Source organism: Akebia trifoliata, chromosome 8 (genome assembly GCF_017979445.1).
Source record: "Akebia trifoliata isolate Shusen 1 chromosome 8, ASM1797944v1, whole genome shotgun sequence".
NCBI lineage: Eukaryota > Viridiplantae > Streptophyta > Magnoliopsida > Ranunculales > Lardizabalaceae > Akebia > Akebia trifoliata.
The window spans coordinates 28,919,806-28,940,434 of NC_141382.1; positions in this window are offsets into that span (position 1 = coordinate 28,919,806).

The following is a 20,629-nucleotide window of genomic DNA, read 5'->3' on the forward strand; positions in this document are numbered from 1 at the left end:
TTTTATGTTTGTCAAGACTTTGAATTCATGATACGCTTATTCATTATTGCATATGATTATTAACCCATAAATAAATAAGTAAATCTTATCGGAAATATGTTGATCAATATGAGAAGTAAAGCAGTCCAAACATGAGTCCAACAAAGGTGAACATATATTAATTGGTCACCATGATTCCTTCAGAAGGAGCTTAAGTTAACTTGTGAGTATCATCGATAGAAGAGAAAAAACTCAACGATCGCTGTGTCAAGAAGGTTGTCACACCCCGAAATTCAAACACCAATCCCGAGGATTTCTCAGTTAGAATTTCGAGGTGTGAGGTAAATATACCCACAACCTGATAATCAAATAAGAATAATAATACTAAGATATGAAGAAAATATACACAATGGAAAGCTATACTAAATAACCTCAAATCAGAGTAGCAGAAGCTAAATAGTCACAATCACAATCTATGGCAAACCTCAGCATCATATCCATATCACAAATACAACTCCAAAAAGAAAATCATCTCCCACAAAATTTGGCATCAAAAAGAATAAATAGCATCTAAACTCCTAAAGTGATCTTCAAATTGATAGAGGTTGTGGATCATAGACATAACCTTCCAATGGAACCTCCTCGAATGGCTCTCCGTAAGCAAGCTCATCAAAAACTGGACAATCTGAAAAGAGTAAAGGATAAGATAAGTAACAAGGGGATGTTACTTAACAGGGTGAACGTCGTTCTAACGACAAGTCATACATGCACGAGTAATCATCTAAACAGTGAAATCATGCAAACTTTTCATAATGTAATATACGAGAAATTGTCTAAACATAATTAGTAAACAATTGCAATAATTTCAATTTATCATCAAAATATCATATACAACTCTCAAAAGGAAATCGTCTATCAATATTACAATTAAAAAAAGATACATAATATGAACACAGCAGTGTAGTCGCTAAGAGAGTAGAGGATCACGTCGATATAACCGCCTCGGCTATGGTAACTCGATGTTCTAAACTGCAAATCTGACATGGAATCCCATCGTTATAATCTAATTTTGTCATCGGTCTAGCATACCACGGTTGGATGACCATTTATCCGGCTCAAACTGACCGTTGACCAAGAATCCAATACTGAATTCAACTAATGGTAAGGTTGACCATTTGACGACTACAGACTAACAGTAATCACTAACTAGCTTATGAGACCCCTCGCGTTGAAGCCTATCAAGAGGCAATGCATGTAAACCCCGCCTACCTCTACACTATACGGAGACCGCCTTTATACAATATGTTTCTCAAAAAAGACGTAGGAGAAATTTTCAAATCTCAGAAGCTGTAATATGCTTTAAGGTATCCCATACTACCAAACAGTATATGATATCTAGTGCTAATCCTAAATTAACCCGTCGCTTCCGGATATATAGCAACGCATCACTCTTTTTAGATTTTCTACAACTATTTTTTGGTAAACAAAATAGTTTGTTTGTATACTATATATACTAGTTTCTTTTTACAAAAATACAAGCAAGCTCGGTAGTATCCTCCATTAGTATCCCTCTGTCCTTCCATCAATCTATCCACCCATCTATCTATCCATCTATCATGTCTTATGTGGCATGGTCATTGCATAAGATTAGAGGCATTATCCCATCATTCAGTCGAGAACCTATGTTCTCTCTATCCATTCATCAATCAATCGGTTAATTTATCCCCTAACTTCCTACATATCTATCCAAGTATATTTGTTTTTAAAGTTATTCGAAACCCATAGGGCATCAACCAATTCCATTAGAGGGTTTTGATTGAGTCAAAAGGCTTGGAAAACGCTATAAAACCATAAGGTGTAAAAGTTGGAAAGCTGTCAAAACTTGGCTAAGTGTTAGAAAAAGTAATTTTTCAAAGTTTTTGAAATTGAAAATGGATTTTTGGAAATGAAAGCCTTGAACACGAGATTTGACTCCATATAACTTTTATAGCTTAATTCAAAGTAACGCGAAAGATGTTGACTTTTGAAAACTTGCCTAAAACATCGAAATTTACGTTTTGTTCTTGAAACCAAAATTCGGATCTTGATCATTTGAGTTTTGGATCGCGAAACTATTTTCATTATTCCGAAATGGGGGGTAAAACCTTAATTTCATTAAAGAACTTAAAGTAAATGGAAAGTAAATTTTTTTAATGAAATAAAGGGAGTGAAATCATGTATAAGCTGTGAGGAGGGCAAGCCAAAGGCCAGAAACAGTTTTTGTCAAAGATTTTTGTTGATGGTAGAAGCCTGATTCTGTCAATGGGCTGACAAAGTGGCCTATGACAGGTGTTAATGGAACCGACAACTCCTGTTGACATCACTGAACAAGTTCACGAATTTTTGATATTTCGATCCATTTCTTCGAGTTTTTCTTCCGTTCTTCGAATGCTTTGACCCACCCATGAAACTAATGTTAAAACTTGATAAAAGCATGTTAAATCCCTATTCCTAACATGGAATCAAATCGATAGAAATCTAAACCATGCTTAACTCAAGTCAAAACTATGTGAACTTTGTCGATTCTTCGTTACATCCTTAGAGGAGAATAATATTAATAGTTAAATCTATGTTTTATGGAAAATATCATACAATTTGAGGGTAGAAGGGAAGGCATCCTACCTGTATAGCTTTCGACGGTTGATCGAAGGCAAGGAGTGGCGCGAAGGTTGAGTTCGTGGTCTTGGATGCGGAATGCTCGAGTGGCTGCACTATTCTTAGAGACAATACCCCCTCTCTCTCTCTCTCTTATGATGAAGAAAAATCCTTTCCCAAGTAAATGAACCCTCGAGTGGGATGATTAAAAACCTACTTGCTGATTTTTGGTGAGAAACGGAGAGAACAAAAGAGGATTTTGGTTCAAAGAACATGAGCTTGTAGAACTCGACGCCGACTTCAACTCCTTCTTTGTTATCGAAGTTCAACGGTCACTCGACTTCGAAAAATCTAAGGGAAAAAAGGTAAAAACCGTTTCTCCAAGAACTAGGGTTTAAGGGTTATTAGAGAAAAAGAAGAGTGAAGAGTAAGAAATCAAAATTTTCCTTATTTAGGACCTTGAGGGCAAAGTTGATATTTTCACATTGCTTCTATTTTCGATGATAACTTGACTTCCCGAACTCGGAATTTGACAAATAAATACTCCATTCTCTATAATTTTTCATCACGGACCTAATGGTGTATTCAGATTTAATAAATTCTCACTCTATCAAGAATTCACTATGTTTGGGTCCCACTTAACATGAAATTCGAGGATATTCATAACTTTTCTGTCCAAACTTGAAATCGAGTGTATTTACAGGCTAAAATAGGTCGTTCGACCATTTCAAGGTCAATGGCAAAGTTATATTTCGTTAACAATGAACCGAACATAATATGAGTATTTTATCATAAGTTCTTTATCAAATTTTTTTTTTGTGATTTCAATACTTGGTTTCCTCGAGATATGAAGTAGAAACTTAGGCTATTACAAAGGTATTGTCTAAAGACGAGGAAGAGTAAAAATGACTGATGTTGGGACGATAAAGAAAAAAATAAATAGTGGCTGTGTTGTGGGGCCGTTCAAAAGAGATAGAAGAAGTAATGGTTAGGGGGGCTCTTGGGACATTGGCAAAAGGAGAAGGGATGGTTGGGACGTCCAAAAAATAAGAACAAAATAGAAAGAAGAAAACGCAGACCTTGCTATTGGTGTTTGTAAAACGTGGGAGAGAGGAGGACATAAAGAATGTAGTAGCTGTAAAACGTGAGAGAGAGAGGAGGGCAGAGAAAGTAAGAGACGGGTAGTTGTTGTAAAATGTGGGAGAAAGGAACGTGAGAGAGAGCAATGTGAGGGAGAGGGCCAGAGAGCCAGAAATGTGGAGTTTTGCAGGCAAAATGTAAGGGCTAAAAAAATATAGAGCAATGGCCGGAGCTATTGTTGCTTGAGAGTCTAGCTAAGAGAGGGAGACGTTCCAACCAGTCGTGGGAGAAGAAGGACAAGAGAAAGAGAGATCAGAGAAAGGGAGGAGATCGGGAGGGAGGTCGTGAGAGATAGGAAAGGAAAAGAGAGGAAGCCACATTCAGCCAGCCATTAGAGAGAGAGAACATAGGAGAAAAAGAATTCAGCCCCCTTTCAACTTGTAGAAAAGTCTACTCTTATAAAAAAATTCTTTATATATTTTTTTTCATTTTTTTAAACATGTTTTATTCCTTTCCTCTTTCTTTCACTTTTCACTCTTCTTTCTTAAGTAAGATAATGAGAGTGGTAATCCCACACTACTCACCTTAATGGTCTTTTTACAATTGATTGGATTTTTAGTTTTAATTTTATAGGCTAACTTTAATTTTTATTTGTATTTGATTGGTCAATTTTTTTATTTTTTCGATTGGATTTTAATTCGATTAATTGATTAAATTTTAAATCGATCGGTCGGTCGAAATTTGATTGGTCAATTGGAGTTTCATTTCGCTTTGATTGGTTGATTGGATTTTAATTTTGAATTTATTAGTTAATTGATTTTTAATTTTTAATTTGATTTTGTATTTTAATTGGTTGAGTCATTTTTAATTTGAACTTAAATTTGATTTTGATTAAATTTGATTGCTTGATTAAATTTAAATTTTATTTTTATTTGAATTTGAATTGTTTGATTTTTAATTTGAGTTTGATTTTTAATTTGATTTTGATTTTTTTCATGTTTTCCTAAGAATCAAGGTCTCTATGTCAAAGTTGGACATTGAAGGGTATTTCGATCATTTTTGTGATTTTTCCTAAATTTTTCTGTTTTTATTTATTTGGATCCCGTTAAACTCGAAATCACATTTTGAGTGTAATGAAGGTACTTTCAAAACTTTTCGGAGATTCAAAATTCATGAGGGGTATTTTCATCATTTTGTTGATTTTTACAAATTTTATCATGAGGTTTCTTTCAGTTCCAACCTAATTATTTCTAAATTTCAAAGTCATATTTTCCTAGTTAACAAGGTCTCTAAGTTATAAAACTATGTAACAAACCTAAGCGTACGTGCTTGATAAATTAGGTGTAAGGTGTAGCGATCCTAAGCGTGCGTAAATTTCTATATCGAGTCATAGCGAGTGAGGAAATGGAATGCCTAGAAATGGAAATATTAAAGATAATACTCACAAGCCTTTGAGTTCTTTGCGCTCATCATTAAGAATTCACAACAACCAAGTGACAAATTGTCAAATTAGGCAGATGCAAAAATTGGGTGTCTACAAAAACTCATCGAATTAACTTAATAGCACACACGCACGTTGAATCGAGTCGAGTGGTGAGGTGTCTTTTATAAAAATCCTATATTTTATTACAAATTATATTTTGTATTAAATAATTAATAGTAATTATTTTTAATAATTGTTTGGTTTAAACACTTTGTAGATACGTGGGCTTCGAAACCTTTGGGGAGGTTTGAGCTCATCTATACGAGTTTAAGAATTGTCACTATTCAATTAAAGTATAAATGGACACCATAAAAGGTTTTTTGAAATTTTGTTTTTGTTCTTTTTTTTGCTTATAGTAACTCACATATCCGAAAGATAAGGCGAAATTGTCTACATAGATTTCTAAGATAAGGAAGTTCGGTTGAAAAACGAGGAAGGTGTTAGGAACCTTATCCCACCTATCCTAAGATAGTTACCAATATATGACCATATGTGAAGATTAGAAACTCCTTTTTTGATAATGGGAGAAATCATAGAAAAAAGGTAAGAGACAAAAGAACTATAGTTTAATTTTAGAAAACTAATAAACTAAACTAATGAGCAAGCTACAACAGAAATGTTGCTTGTTGGAATTTTTTATGAGCCTAAGATTTTAATGGGGATCCATATAGATTTTACCTTCTTGGATCCTACGACTCTTTTTTATAGTTATGAGCTCACTTAGGAGCATATTTTTGTTGGTTTAACCTTTAGGAAGTGTTTATGAGTTGGTCACCACCATAAAAATACTAGGAACTTTATGTATGAAATTTTGTCCATTTTGGATTGTCTTTATTGGCTCTAAAGGTTGAGTATAGGTCCATAGGAACCTACACTCTTACTTGTAATCATTTTAGAAGTGAGTGTGTGTATGTGATGAACTTATCAAGAGAAAAAGGGTTTACTCTCTAGCTCTATTGCCATCAAAGAGAATAAGATAAAATATAAGTATTTTAGAATTGAAATTACTAGAAATTGAAAGCATATATGCTATAGAAATTAAATTGCATAAAAGTAGATGAAAGTAAAGCAACTTAATCTAATACTCTCAAGGAACATATTAAGGACTTGTTAGGAGAGATTACCCCTGAGAGAGATTACTCTCTCTCTTTAGGCCTCTAAATTAGAAATTTAAAGAATTACATTGAGATACAAGCAAGCAAGTTAAGTAACAAAAGTGCTTGAAAGTAAAAAAGAATGGGGGAGTGAGAAGACAAAGATTTAAAAGGGGGAAGTTGGAAGTTTTTAGCCATATCTTTGTCTTCTTCTTTCTTCATTCTTCTTAGTTAGAGTTTTTTGGACATTTGGGAAGGGATTTGGATAGAGTTTTGATAGCTTGGAGGAAAGACTTGGATAGAATTTTAAATTACTTAAACTCCCCCTTTTTTTTCTTTACCTTGGATGGAATCTTATTTATAGGAATTTGAGAGACCCTTGGGAATAAACTTGTCCTAAATCATTGGTTTCCCAATATTTTTTATAAAACTTCCATGAAAAAGATCATTTCCACCTTCTAACCTTAGCCTTGATGGTCTTTATTCTCTTGTTGGGTCTTGTCAATCTTGATTATCAATGAGTATGATGGTAAACATCTAAAAGTTCAAGAGAATTCTCGATGAGTAGAATGGTCCTTAGATCTTGACCTTGAGTCAATTATGAAGGAAACAACCTAAATGACATGTAATTAGATGATAACTTTTTGGCCTCTTTAGTCACTTCCCTTGAAGAATCTCTAACAAATTATAGATAAGTTGGTCAGTAGGCACAAATTCTAGAAACTTCTCTAGGTGGGACAAAGTGGTCATAGACTTTGGAATTTGATCATTTTACATTGAATGTTATGGAAACTCTTTGAATGGTGAAGAGTATGATAAAGGTAGAAGAGGAATTTGTCCTTATTAAATCTCAACAAACCAAGGTTAATGGGGCTAATTGACCTTTAGTTGGGACCAAGCAAGACTAAGGTCTTTATTAGAAGATTTGGTGAATTACTTAAAAATAACATGAAAAAATTATTTAGGTAATTGAAATAAGGGTGTAAAAAGTAAAATGGTAGAATTTTCTTATGAAAAAAATCACTAAATGGAGGGTTGGTAGGTAATTAACCTTAACAAATTTTGAGTGCACATAGGTTAAAGAATTAACTACCCAACAAAATTGGCTATGGGTGGCCTACAGCCAGTGCAAACTTCATGCCTAATCGTGGCTTACCCCCTATACCAGGCAAAATTTATGCCTGGCCATGGGTTACCTCCATACCAGGCAAAATTTATGCCTAGCCGTAGGTTACCCTTGGCCATACTGAAAATCAATTGAGATTTGGTCCTCAGATCTTAGTTGCTTGCAAATTGGGTTTTTGGATCTTTTAGAAAACTATTGTTGGGTCAAACCCTTCCTTTGAAATTTTTTTATGCTCTCAGACTCAGTTTAGGCAAAAAAAGGGTGTTATAAACACCTCATTTTTTGCATTTGTCTAATTAATCAACTCGTCAACTCGATTGCGACGATTCTCAATGACGGATGAATATTCCAATATTTTTTTGTTTGTTATTAGATATGCTTCAGAAATTTAGATGAGGTATTTTAAGCAAGCAAAACCTTAGAAACTATGCTACGTTAGGAAAATATGACCCAAAAATACAAAAATCGTCATTTTGAGATAAAAAGAAGTTTTACGAGAAAAATCAGTAAAAATGACCAAATTATCAAAATACCCCTAACATCAAAACATTCCTAGATTCCATGTTACGCTTAGGAAAACCTTTTCAAACACATAAAACAACAAATTAAAATCAAATAAACTGTTTCACTAATTTTCAGCAAATTTGACAAAATTATGAAAATACCCCTTATAGGGTCCACAACTATTTTACTTTAAAACCCCATAACTGACACAAACTGATACTCCCATTGAATTTTTTACTAAAAATTGACTTCAAAACATCCCAAAACATCAAAAAATGACTTCGAAACGTAAAAACCTCTTTGAAGGCAAAACGATAATTTTTCAACCTTAAAATTCAAATTTTCAAAATTAATAATTAAAATATTAATAAATGTAAAGTGAAATCTTAATAAATTAAATTTAAAATTTTAAACAAATAAAATCAATCAATTAAGCTGACTAGCCAAATTTTAAGTGGTAGCGCACTTGTTCAAATAGAACCCACTTGACATTTATTAAAAGACCCTTCCATTTGGGGGCCCAAAGAATTAAAAATATAATTAGGGGGGTTTCTCTAAAAAACTAAAAAAATATTTTTCATTGTACGTGAGAATTAAAACCCTAATTCCAAATCTTAATTAAATCCTAATTCACCTTATCTAAAAGAAACCTAATCAAACTAAAAAACTCTATAAATAGGAGCCTCCACAACTTAATCTCGCAGGTGAAGAGAAACCTTAGAAAAAAGAGATCAGAAACACCTCATAGCCTTCCCATAATGCTAAATCTGAAGCCCCAACTCCCTACTTAACATCTAAACCCTATTTTTTGCTCAAAAAACACCTAGAAACCCTCCAAAAAGACCTAGAAACCTTCTAAAAAAATATCAAAAAAATTAAAAAATACTCAGATCTAGGAGGATGATACCTCAACTTGGAGATAGGAAGTAGATCTAGTGACGGAGAAAAAATAGGAAAACTCACACAATGACGCTCTCTACTAGCTCTGAGGGAACCCGTTGTCACAATTACTCAAATAAAAAGTAGTTTTTATTTATTTATTATATTTTTTTAGGTCATAGTTTTAGCAATGTAATTTAGGAAAGTAGAAACCGTCATTTATCAAATGGGATTGGTGCCTAACACCTTCCAATCTCATAACGTGATCTCCGAACCCATTCTTTTTGTAGATCAATGTTTTCATCTATTTAGAGTCAATATTCGATTCCTAAACCATAATAACTATAACACCCCATGTTTTTAACTCGTATCTCGAAAAAATTAGATAGTGTTAATTCGAGGAATATTCTGAAAAGATAACTTAGAGTTAAGTGTTCGGATTATGCTATGTTCGTTTTTATCGAAAACCGACTTCGCCATTAGTTTCAAAATAATCAAAATATATACTTTAGCCTGTAAGCAAATTTGAATTCTAGTTCTGGTGAAAAAATCAACAAATCCTCGAATTTCGCATTAAGTGGGATCCAAAATAGTAAAGTTTCGTTAGAATGAGAATCAAGAAAATTTGATGATACCATTAGGTCCACAACGAAAAATTATTTGAAACGGTATACTCGTTTGTCATTTTTCAAGTCCGGATAGTCAAGTTACGGTCGAAACTAGAAATGAGGGGAAAATTACAAATATGCCCTCAGCTTGGTTATAAAAGAAAATCTGATTTTCTTTTATCTCATTTCATTTCTCCTCTTCTCTAAAGAACCCAAACATCAGCCCTTTTCTCAACCTAGGGTTTCCTCTCTTCACCTCAAGATTCATTGAGAACGAAGGATCGTTGAACCCCGACGAAGAAGACAAAGTTGTCGGCTACGACAAGAGCTACAACCTCACCCTCTTTGTTAGCCCATTCACGTCTGGTTCCTCACCTTTCATAAGAAATCAACGAGTAACTTAGGGTATCGTCATAGTCAGAGCTTCACCTTGTTAGTGGAGGCTTGTCTTCTAGGATAGAAGTGGTGGAGAGTGTCGTTGTCAAAGGAGTTTCAATCATCCTCTTTGCATCAAACTCAGCTTAACATCAACTTTTTCACCACCAACCTTGATCATTGTGCAATTTTATCATGTTCGATGTCCACAAACAAGTAGGGGACTTTCAATTCCTATTGGTAACTTTAGATTTCGAAATGTGCATTTAGGTTTTAAAACAAAACTTGTTGTTTGCATTTAAATCGTAGAAAGTTGTTGTTTGATTTCAAATTTATGGTAGAAATAGATGTTTTGATGATGTTTTATCAAGTTTTAACTACAAACTCGTGGGTGGGTCGAATGGTTCAAAGAATGGAAGAAGAAATCGAAAAGGGGATCGAAAACTCGAAGGTTCGAGTGAGGTTCAGGCTGTAGGCGGGAAGGGTCGGTGCCACCGGCACCTGCCGAAGGCATTCTGTCGGTCCCACCGACAGAATGAGGTTTCGGCCACCGACGAAACCCAGAACCGAGATAAATTTTTATTCTGTCGATGGATGCCGTCGGTTCCACCGACACCTGCCGATAAGTATTCTTTCGGTCCCACCGACAGAACTATGGTTCTGCCATCGACAGAAACAGTTCTCTTAAGAACTGTGTTTTGACTTTTGCATTGACCTCCCCATTGTTTATACTTGATTTCCTACCATTCATTTCATTAAAAACATTTAAATAAATATCCATTTACTTTAAGTTCTTTAATGAAATTAAGGTTTTACCCCCCATTTTGGAACAATGGAAATGGTTTCGAGATCCAAATATCAAAGGATCAAGATCCAAATCTCAAGAACAAAACGTAGTTTTCGATGTTTTCGGCAAGTTTTCAAAATGTAATAACTTTCGTATTACTTTGAATTAGATTACAAAAACTATATAGTATCGAATCTCGTGATCGAGACTTTTATTTCGAAAAACCCGATTTTAATTTCGAGAACTTTGAAAATTTGAGTTTCCGACATTTAGCCAAATTTTTACCAGCTTTCATTGTTTTTAATAGCTTTAGTCCCGTGCATCGCCGGGACCTTATTTTTTTAATAAACTTTGATGGTTTTCAATGGAAAGATCAGAAGAATGACTTTGAAAGATTGGAAATGGATGGTTGATTTGAAAAGATGAAAAGTGAGAATGTCGAAAGAATAGGAAAGGGAAATGAACGGTAAAATGTCAGAATCACACCCGAGGGGTGATGTTGTAGACACCCCATTTTTGCATCCGCCTGATTAATCAAGTCGTCAACCCGATCGCAAAGGTTCCCAATGATGGATGTCTATTCCAATGCTTTATTTTGTCACCAGATATGTTTCAGAAATCCGGATGAGGTATCTCGAACTAACAAAACTTAGAAACCACGCTACGCTAGGAAAATACTACCCCAGAAACATAGAAATCATCATCCTGTAAGCCAAAAAAGAAGCTTCACGATAAAAATCACTAAAAATGACCAAATTACCAAAATACCCCTAACATCAAAACAACCTTAGAGCCTACATTACGCTTAGGAAAACCCATTCAAATACATAAAACGACAAATCGAAACCAAATAAATCATTTCGCCAATTTTCACAAAATTTGAGAAAATTACGAAAATACCCCTCATAAAATTCACGATCATTTCATGCAAAATAATTTCATAAAGGATAAAAACCAACATTCCCATTGAATTCCTTACGAAAAACTGATTCCAAAACATCCTGGAACATTGAAAAATGACTTAAAACGTAAAAAATCCTCTCCGATGGCAAAACGGTAATTTCACAATTTTCATAATTAAAAAATTCGAAATTAATAAATAAAACATTAAATAATTAAAGTGAGACATTAATGAAATTAATTTAAAAAGTTGAACCTAAAAAAATCGATTAATTGGACTCTCAGGCAAAATTGTTGAGGGTTCGTGGGATATTTCTTTAAGGACCCCTCCATTTGGGGGTTCAAAGAATTAAAGATATAATAGAAAGGGGTTCTCCAAAAATTAAAAGTAAATCAAGCAAGACTGAAGTCAAGGTATTAAAGTCAATCAAGGGAGACTGAAGTTAAAATTAAAGTCAATCAAGCAAGACTGAAGTCAAGGTACTAATCGAGTCAATCTCAAAAGACTAAGGTCAAAACCCTAAATCAAAACCCTAATCTAAACTAATCAAGTCAATCTCATAAGACTAAGGTCAAAACCCTAAATCCAAACCCTAATCTAAAACTAATCAAGTCAATCTCATAAGACTAAAGTCAAAACCCTAAAACCCTAAAGACTAAGTCAAAATCCTAATTGAAACCCTAATTGAAACCCTAAAAGAAACCCTAATCAAACCCTAAATGCTTCTAAAAACTTTATAAATAGGAGCCTCCACACCCTATTTTCGTATCAAAGAAAAAACCCTAGAAAAAGTAGGTGAAGAAACCTCCACAACCCCTCCAAAACCCTAATTTTGGAGCCCCAACTCCTTCCCTAACACCCCTACTCCGATTTTAGCCTAAAAAACACCCAAAAACCTTTCAAAAACACCCAAAAATCCATCACAAATTCGAAGCATCCAGATCCAAGAAAGAGACACCTTGCCTCGGAGATCAAAATCAGATCCGGAGACAAAGCGAAGCAAGGAGTACGGTACAAGGAACTGTTTTTCAGATCTGAGGGAATAGTGCTTTTGCAGATCGAAGGTAAGGTTTTTTTATTATTATTATAATTTTTTTTTAATCTAGATTTTATCATTAGCAATGTAGATCTATTTGGGATAAGTAGAAACCGGCATTGGCCGGGCGGGGTTGGTGCCTAACACCTTCCAACCCCGTAACATGATCCCCGGATTCAGATTTCTATAGTAGATTAGTTCTTTTTATCCATTGTAGGGTCAATTTGGTTCCTAGACCGTAATAACTAGGTGGCGACTCCCAAACCTCAAGGGTCAAAAGCGGATCCGCGCACCTCGCGGATCGAGGGCGCTTTCAGTGGCGACTCCACTGGGGACTTTTGAGGATTAAACTTGAAAAACCCCAAGTATGAGAAATATTGCTAGAGGACCTAGTTTTTTTTTATGTTTTTTTTTTTTTTTAGCTATTTCGTCTGTTTATTTTTATTTATTATCATTCTTTTGGCTCCTTTATTGATCACTGAGTTGGATTTTGAATATATTTTGTGGCATTTCCTTTTTTTTTATGATTCAATCAAGGGTCATTTGAAATGATCCTAAATAATGTGAGATTTCAAAAAGTTAGTCCTATCAAGGATGGAGTAATGATTGTTGAAGCATGGAGATCGGTTGTTTTCAACAAAAAAAAAAAAAACAAAACTGTTTTGTTATTTTATTTTTAGGCATGTGTTGATCTGTCCTTTGACAGTGTTAAAAAAAAAACTTTGATTTAGTTTTATTAAATAGGTGTCAATACACTATTGTTTAAAAAAGGGAAAATAAAATAATAAAGTTTTTTTTTTGGTGAGTTGTTTCTGTTTGTTGACAGCAAAAGAAAACAAATATAAAAAAATTTGGGGGTGCTGTAGCGAACAACATAAACTCACTGTTTCAAATCGGTTTTGGGTGGTGTGTCTTTAGGAAAACACTATTTTCCATTTTCAAATCTTAGTGTTTTAATCTGTTTTTCTTTCTCTCTTTCATTAGTCTAAACAAAGACTTGAGAAATCAGCTCCCCAAGGGTTCCTCACCCGTATTTCAGTTTGTAAATCTCGGTCAGTGACGAGATCAATCGGTTGAGTTTGTTCTCATCCTATTACTCCTCAATCGAACGGGTAATGATGAACCAATGGGCTGGCAGATGGCGTGATCTCCTTTGTGGGATGAGAGACTCGATGAAGATCGGAATCAACTCGATGACGATCTCTTCTCTATGTTTCCTTTCACTCAAATATCGTTTCGCCTCTCGATTCTAGTGACTTTGATATTTTGTTTCCTCTCGTTCAATTGTTTTGTTGTTTAGGTGCTTTCGATCTTGACTTCGAGTGTATATTTTCGTGGAAACGTCTTTGAATTTCGGTTGCATCTCTCTTTTCCTCCTCTCTCTAATATTACGGTTTTTTTTACCATTAAAGTCCACGCAAGATCAAGAATTCAGTTTAACTTTTTCAAGATCTTAGTTTTAGTCGATTTATGAGGTTTTAATTCAATGTTGTAGTGTTGGACGTTCTATGGATGCTGTCATTATTGGGTCAGATGGTAAGGTATCGTGTTCTTGGTTGGGGCCCCTTATTTGTTTTGAGTTGAGGATGCTGCAGATTAATAGTTGTGAGCTGGTCGTGCTGGCAGCAACATAATTAAAAAAAAACCAAAAAAAGTGGGCGGTTGTTGGTGTTGCTGGCAGCAACATAAAGAGAGAAATAATGGGTTACGAGGTGTTGTGTACGAGTGTTATGTGTTGCTGGCAGCAACACATATGAACGAAAGATTGGCTATGCGCTGTTAGCAACAGCAACAGTAAAAAACTTGAGCTGGGATTCACTTTATGAGTCATACTATTATGACTCACATAGTAAGATTTGAATCCTATTAGGTGTCATTGGGTTCACTTGGAACATCAAATTAGAAGCATGACATCGCAGCCTTCTAGATTTTGTGGAAAAACTCAAATTTTAAAAACACAATTGACTTTAATCTTCGATGTTGAAAGTGTATGGCTATGGTTTCCTAATTTGAAAATTGAAACCCAATGGTGAAAAGTGATCATTTTTCAAAATTCTTAGAATTTTTCCTTTACGATTATTTATTTCATCATAGAATTTTAATTCTAAAATTAAGATTTTGATGGAATTTCATAGCCACCTATTTTTTTAAAAACCTTGGATAAAAGTTTATTAGTTTTAAAATTGATTTTCTTTTTTTTGAATTCGAGTTTTTTCCCATAGAATCAAAAGGTTGTAGATGTGACGAACCACGTTGGCCTAATGACCCTTAGTAAAATTCGAAACTTTATAAGTTGATCAAGTTAACCTATGTTCTCAAAGGGTTTGTCATGTGGATCCTTCATAAATAAATAAATAAATAAAGGAAAAAGGGTATGGAAATTTCTCAAATGTTTCAGGATGATCATAATTTTTCATAATCGAGAATTATCATCCCATTCGTAATTTAATATGCCTTGGAATCCTAATTTGTCTAAGGTCACAAAAAATAACCTTTGATTGGATCATAAAAAAGCAAATCCATTTGAAAAAAATAAAAATAAAAATTTTGTGTGCTTGTTTTAAATTGGTTTGGATCAGTTATTCCGTGTTATATCCATTGATTGATTTACCATTGATATATGCTTGAGATGTGTATATTTTAATTTTAATAGATATGTTTCAATTTTTTCTTGATCAATGTATACCTTGGCTTGATTGGTTTGATTGAGCCCATGGGTCCATTTGTTTGGAAAAGGCCCCGGGCACACCCCACCCTGTTTTGCACACACCACATGCACGTTTACCACTTTACTCACTTACACGTCCCATTTAGCCAACGTGGCACTAGTGCGTGGCCCGGTCTCTTCGGAGATGCGACGTCATTCATGAAACCCACAACTCCAGTCACGTACTTTAGGGTATATCAAACTGGGGGTATCAATACCGTCTGATCAGGTGATTCTGAGAGATATATTGATGCACCCAGGCTGGAGCGACCTGAGCCTTTGACCTATTGTAAGCCACACAGTCACATGTCCCGATTGCCAACGTAGTACTAGTACGTGGTCGGTCCCCTCGTGGGATGCCAAACCATTTATTAAAACTACAACTCTTGACTCGTACCCGTAGGTATAAAAGATAGTCTAAGTATATCAATTGCACTTCTTGGTCAAAACCGGTGCCTAAACAAGATCTTGCCCCGCTGTACCCTACTGTACGAGGGGGATAGACTACGTCTATTCTAGACGAGAGGTATTTAAGTGGGCCCTTGCTCAGCATTGTGCGTCACCTCTCAACTGGAGATCAAACTGGCTGTTTTTGGCTTCAGAGAAGTGAATTGAGGTTTTAGATTATCACCTATACGGTATATCAAACCAAGTCACCACGTATCGAAAGGTATATAGGTGTGCTTGGGCAAGGGTGGCTAGATAAAAATGCATTACACGTAGTAAGCTTAGAGTCTAGAAACCTTCCCAGTAGGTCACGGCTCGAACTTATCGTGGGTGTTCCCGGGTTGCTTTATTTAATCTAACCAAAAAATAAGTGGGTGGACCGGTCCACACTACTTCAATCAAACCCGCAATATCGGTCCAACCCAATAAACTTAATTGATGAGACATACTGGTCAATATCAAGTTAAACCAATTAGTCCCACGGGTAAATGGATCTTATGGATCAACATATGGACCGGTTGAACTAATTGGCTTAAAAATATTCGATGAAGTGATGCAAGTGAAATATTCAAATCCATTGGGTCGAACCGACCCAAACTCAAATGGGAACATGGTCCCAATCACCTTGCATTAGCTAGTTTAATTGAATGGACTGAATATTTCATACTTAACAAGATCAGTAAATAATATTCAGGTAATATTTCTTGATCAAAATATTTCATTGATTAGAGATTTTGAATCTAGGGGTTAACTTAACCCATGCTATCAAGAGAAACCTCTATTAAAAGTTTAGGGTCTGTAACTAGTAATCCACCTTTGATGGGGTTTTTTAGGATTATCATTGCGCCCAAACTCAAGTGTCCACCTCCTAGTTGGAGTCGTAGGTCCAGTCGGTTAGAACGAGCTACAGTACCAAGTCAGCAAACAGAGATGGCTTCAGAATCTGAACTTACAGAGATCCGTAAGATCTTGACAACCTTTGCCAACGATATCAACAGTATAAAAGGCAAAGTGGAAATGTTAGAACAGACCTCGGAATCAACGGGCAATCCCCTAAATTATTCAAATGGAAAGAAGGTAGAAGAGAGACGCCCACGTGAAGTCTTTGAACTCGATGGAGATGAAGAATATGTTGATGAGAACCCAATGTTAGCTAACAGAATGTCTCAGTTAGAATCAGCTATGAAGAGTATAAAGGGTATAGATGAAATTGCAGCAGGTATTGAAACTTTGAACCGCATTCCCAGAATTCATTTGCCAGAGAAGTTTGTAATGCCGGAAATGGATAAGTTTAGTGGTATAGGGTGTGCAAAAACACATCTTAAGGTGTATATTACTAACATGCGCACTATGGGACTTAGCGACGAACATATGACATTGTTGTTTCAGAGAACTTTATCAGGATCAGCACTACGCTGGCTAATGTCTCAAGATCCAGTTACTGTGGACACCTGGGAGAGCATGTCAAAGGCTTTCTGGCATCAGTACAAGTACAGTACCGAGATTGAGACCTCAAGAAGGGACTTGGAGTCAATCAAACAGAAGAATGGGGAAACATTTACTGACTTCATCGGTCGTTGGAGGGCCAAGGCTGCACAAATGTGGGATAGACCTTCAGAGAAAGAACAAGTGGCTATTATCTTAAAAAACCTCTCGCAAGGGTATGCCCGACATCTAATCTCCCAATACCTTCCTACATTCGAGTCTCTATTGCAAGCTGGTAGCCAATTGGAAGATGCTTTTGCTTCCGGAATCCTTTCAAATCCTTCGGACAACAAGTTCAAAAAGCCTTTCACCAATTCCAAGTCTAGCGCTGATCACGCCTATGTAGCCCATACGTCTACTACACCCGTCCAATCTACTATCTTGCCTAGTAACCAAGTTAATCAACCTCGACCGTGTAGGAAATTCACCAATCTTGGTATGCCTTTGAGCATTGTCTTTCAAAAACTATTAAGTAAAGGGCTCATTGCACCTCTCCAACCTCGACCTTTACCAAATCCACTCCCCACTTCTCACAATCCCAACTTATTTTGTGAGTTTCACCAAAATCCCGGTCATCTTACTGATCGTTGTGTCGCTCTTCGTGATACAGTTCAAGACCTCATCGACGCCAAAAAAGTTACTGTCCCTACCCCTGAGCAGCCGAATGTTACTACCAACCCTCTACCCAGTTACCAACCTCCTCAGACTTTGAACATGATATCCAATACTCAACTCTCGTTTGACCCAATCCTTCTCATCCAATCAGTCAATCATAAACCTCCTAGCCCTCCTCTTATGTTTAAAGTTGAAGATCCGAAAGCACAAATCATCCCCCTACCATCCTCAGATCAATGGAACGGTTGAAGCAGTTAGTAAGAGTCTCAAGACTATCATCAGGAAAATGTGTCAATCACATCGAGATTGGTCAGAAAAATTATCATTCACGCTATGGACATATCGAACTTCAATTCGATCCTCTAGTGGAGCTACTCCCTACTCCTTAGTGTATGGCATGGAAGCAGTCTTGCTAGTTGAAATGGAATTTTGTCTCTCAGGGTCTTGTTGAAAAATCATTTGTTAGAAACAGATTGGGTTCGTCAACAGTATGAAGAAATAAACTTGATCGAAGAAAATGAGTTAAAGCCCTATATCACGAGCAAGCTTATCAAAGAAGAGTTGCCCGTGCATTTGATAAAAAGATCAAGGTTCGTCATTTACAAGTCAGGGATTAGTACTAAAAAAGAATCGGGCACTTATCTTTGACCTTAGAGGGAAGTTCAAACCAAATTGGGGAGGTCCGTACATCATCAAGGAGATATTACCAGGAAAAGCTGTCAGGCTTCAAGATGATGATGAAATTAAGTTACCAGAACCAACCAACCTTGACCAATCAAACGGTGTTACATTTAAGGAGGCCATTTTTGGCCGAATCAATTTTCCTATTACCTAGTTCTTTATTCTCCTTTCTCAACCCCTTTGCAGCCTGTTCAAAAAGAGAAAAATTGTGCCTTTTATTTCTTAGCCTGATTACCTAACCCAAGGGAGGAAAAATCCGAACTACGTTTTGGTCTGATCCCAAAAATTTGGGGTACGTAGGCAACCTGAGAAGTTACTTCAGGCCCGACCACACCAAAATAAAAAATAGATTCCCCGATGAAGAAAAAATCTAAAAAGAAAAAATTCAAAAGAATGGGGAAGAAAATTCAAGATAAAGTTTAAATGAAATGCCACACAAGGGCATTTGGGTTTTTGAGCCTCAAAATCCCTTTCATTTTATGCCTAGTCCCAAGCCTACCTATAAAAGTCCTCCTATGTACCGTACGAGAAGTCAAGGAAGATAGCAAAGCATGATCAGACAGCAACTCTCGAAGTTCAGAGGAGAAGAAAAAGATAAAAAATGATGAAGCCTGCTAAGTTGAAAATCCGAAAAGGGCGACTTAGGCAAAAATTAAGGCAAGCTCGCAAGGTTGAAAATCTGAAAGGACAACTTTGACAACAATCAGAGCAAAGAAAAAAAAGAGAAGAGCTCGCTAGATCGAAAACCTGAAAAGGCGATCTAGGCAAAAGCTAGAGCAAGCTCGCTAGATTGAAAACCTGAAAAGGCGATCTCGTTTATGATTGATCTGAAGAGTTTCATATCCCTAAGTGAACCGACGGGGAGAAAGAATAAATTCTATGATGAATTTCATAAAGAAATATTTTGTTCAAATTTTTTTTGAGCCTGACTCAAAATCTTCAATATAAAAAGTCAAAATTAAAAGTTAAATCTTTATTGCGTTTGCGGTAATCAAGGATTTCAAATTTTCATAACAAGGACACTTCTTTTTTCTAAAGAGTACAGTTTCCCCCCTTACACTAGGGGCATTTATTTTCAAATTATATTCAATTATCCCCAGTGCAATGTTCATTGTCAAACTAGGGGCATTTTTGTTCTGATGCCTGGTCAATTTCAACCCCAAATGATAAGGTTAACTTTGAATTAAAGGTTACCCTCTTGATAGCAATTTTGAAAACTCCTTAGATTCAAAGAGAGTTAAAATGTTTACCAGACCTTCATAAAATTCAACTTTTTATTAAAAAAAAAAAAAAAAAAAAATTCAAATGCGAGGTTAATCCCTTGTTTGTTTCCTCAAAAATTAGTTCATTACTCTTTCACTACGAGTAGGTAGAGTAGAACTTTCCAAAAAAAAATTAGTTCATTACTCTTTCACCCTGGGCAGGTAGAGTAGGACTTCTAAAAAGCTTAGTTCATTACTCTTTCACTCCGAGTAGGTAGAGTAGAACTTCCAAAAAAAATAAATAGTTCATTACTCTTTCACTCCGGGTAGGTAGATTAGAACTTCCCAAAAAAAAAAAAAAAAAAAAAATTTGTACTCTTTCACTCCGAGTAGGTAGAGTAGAACTTTCCAAAAAAAAATAATAGTTCATTACTCTTTCACCCTGGGCAGGTAGAGTAGGACTCCTAAAAATTTAGTTCATTACTCTTTCACTCCGAGTAGGTAGAGTAGAACTTTCCAAAAAAAATAGTTCATTACTCTTTCACCCTGGGCAGGTAGAGTAGGACTCCTAAAAAATTAGTTCATTATTCTTTCACTCCGAGTAGGTAGAGTAGAACTTCCCAAAAAAATTAGTTTATTACTCTTTCACCCTGGGCAGGTAGAGTAGGACTTCTAAAAATTTTAGTTCATTATTCTTTCACTCCGAGTAGGTAGAGTAGAACTTCCAAAAAAAAAAAAAAATTGTTCATTACTCTTTCACTCCGAGTAGGTAGAGTAGAACTTCCAAAAAAAAAATATATATTTAGTTCATTACTCTTTCACTCCGAGTAGGTAGAGTAGAACTTTCCAAAAAAAAATATAGTTCATTACTCTTTCACCCTGGGCAGGTAGAGTAGGACTCCTAAAAAATTAGTTCATTACTCTTTCACTCCGAATAGGTAGAGTAGAACTTCCCAAAAAAATTAGTTCATTACTCTTTCACACCCTGGGCAGGTAGAGTAGGACT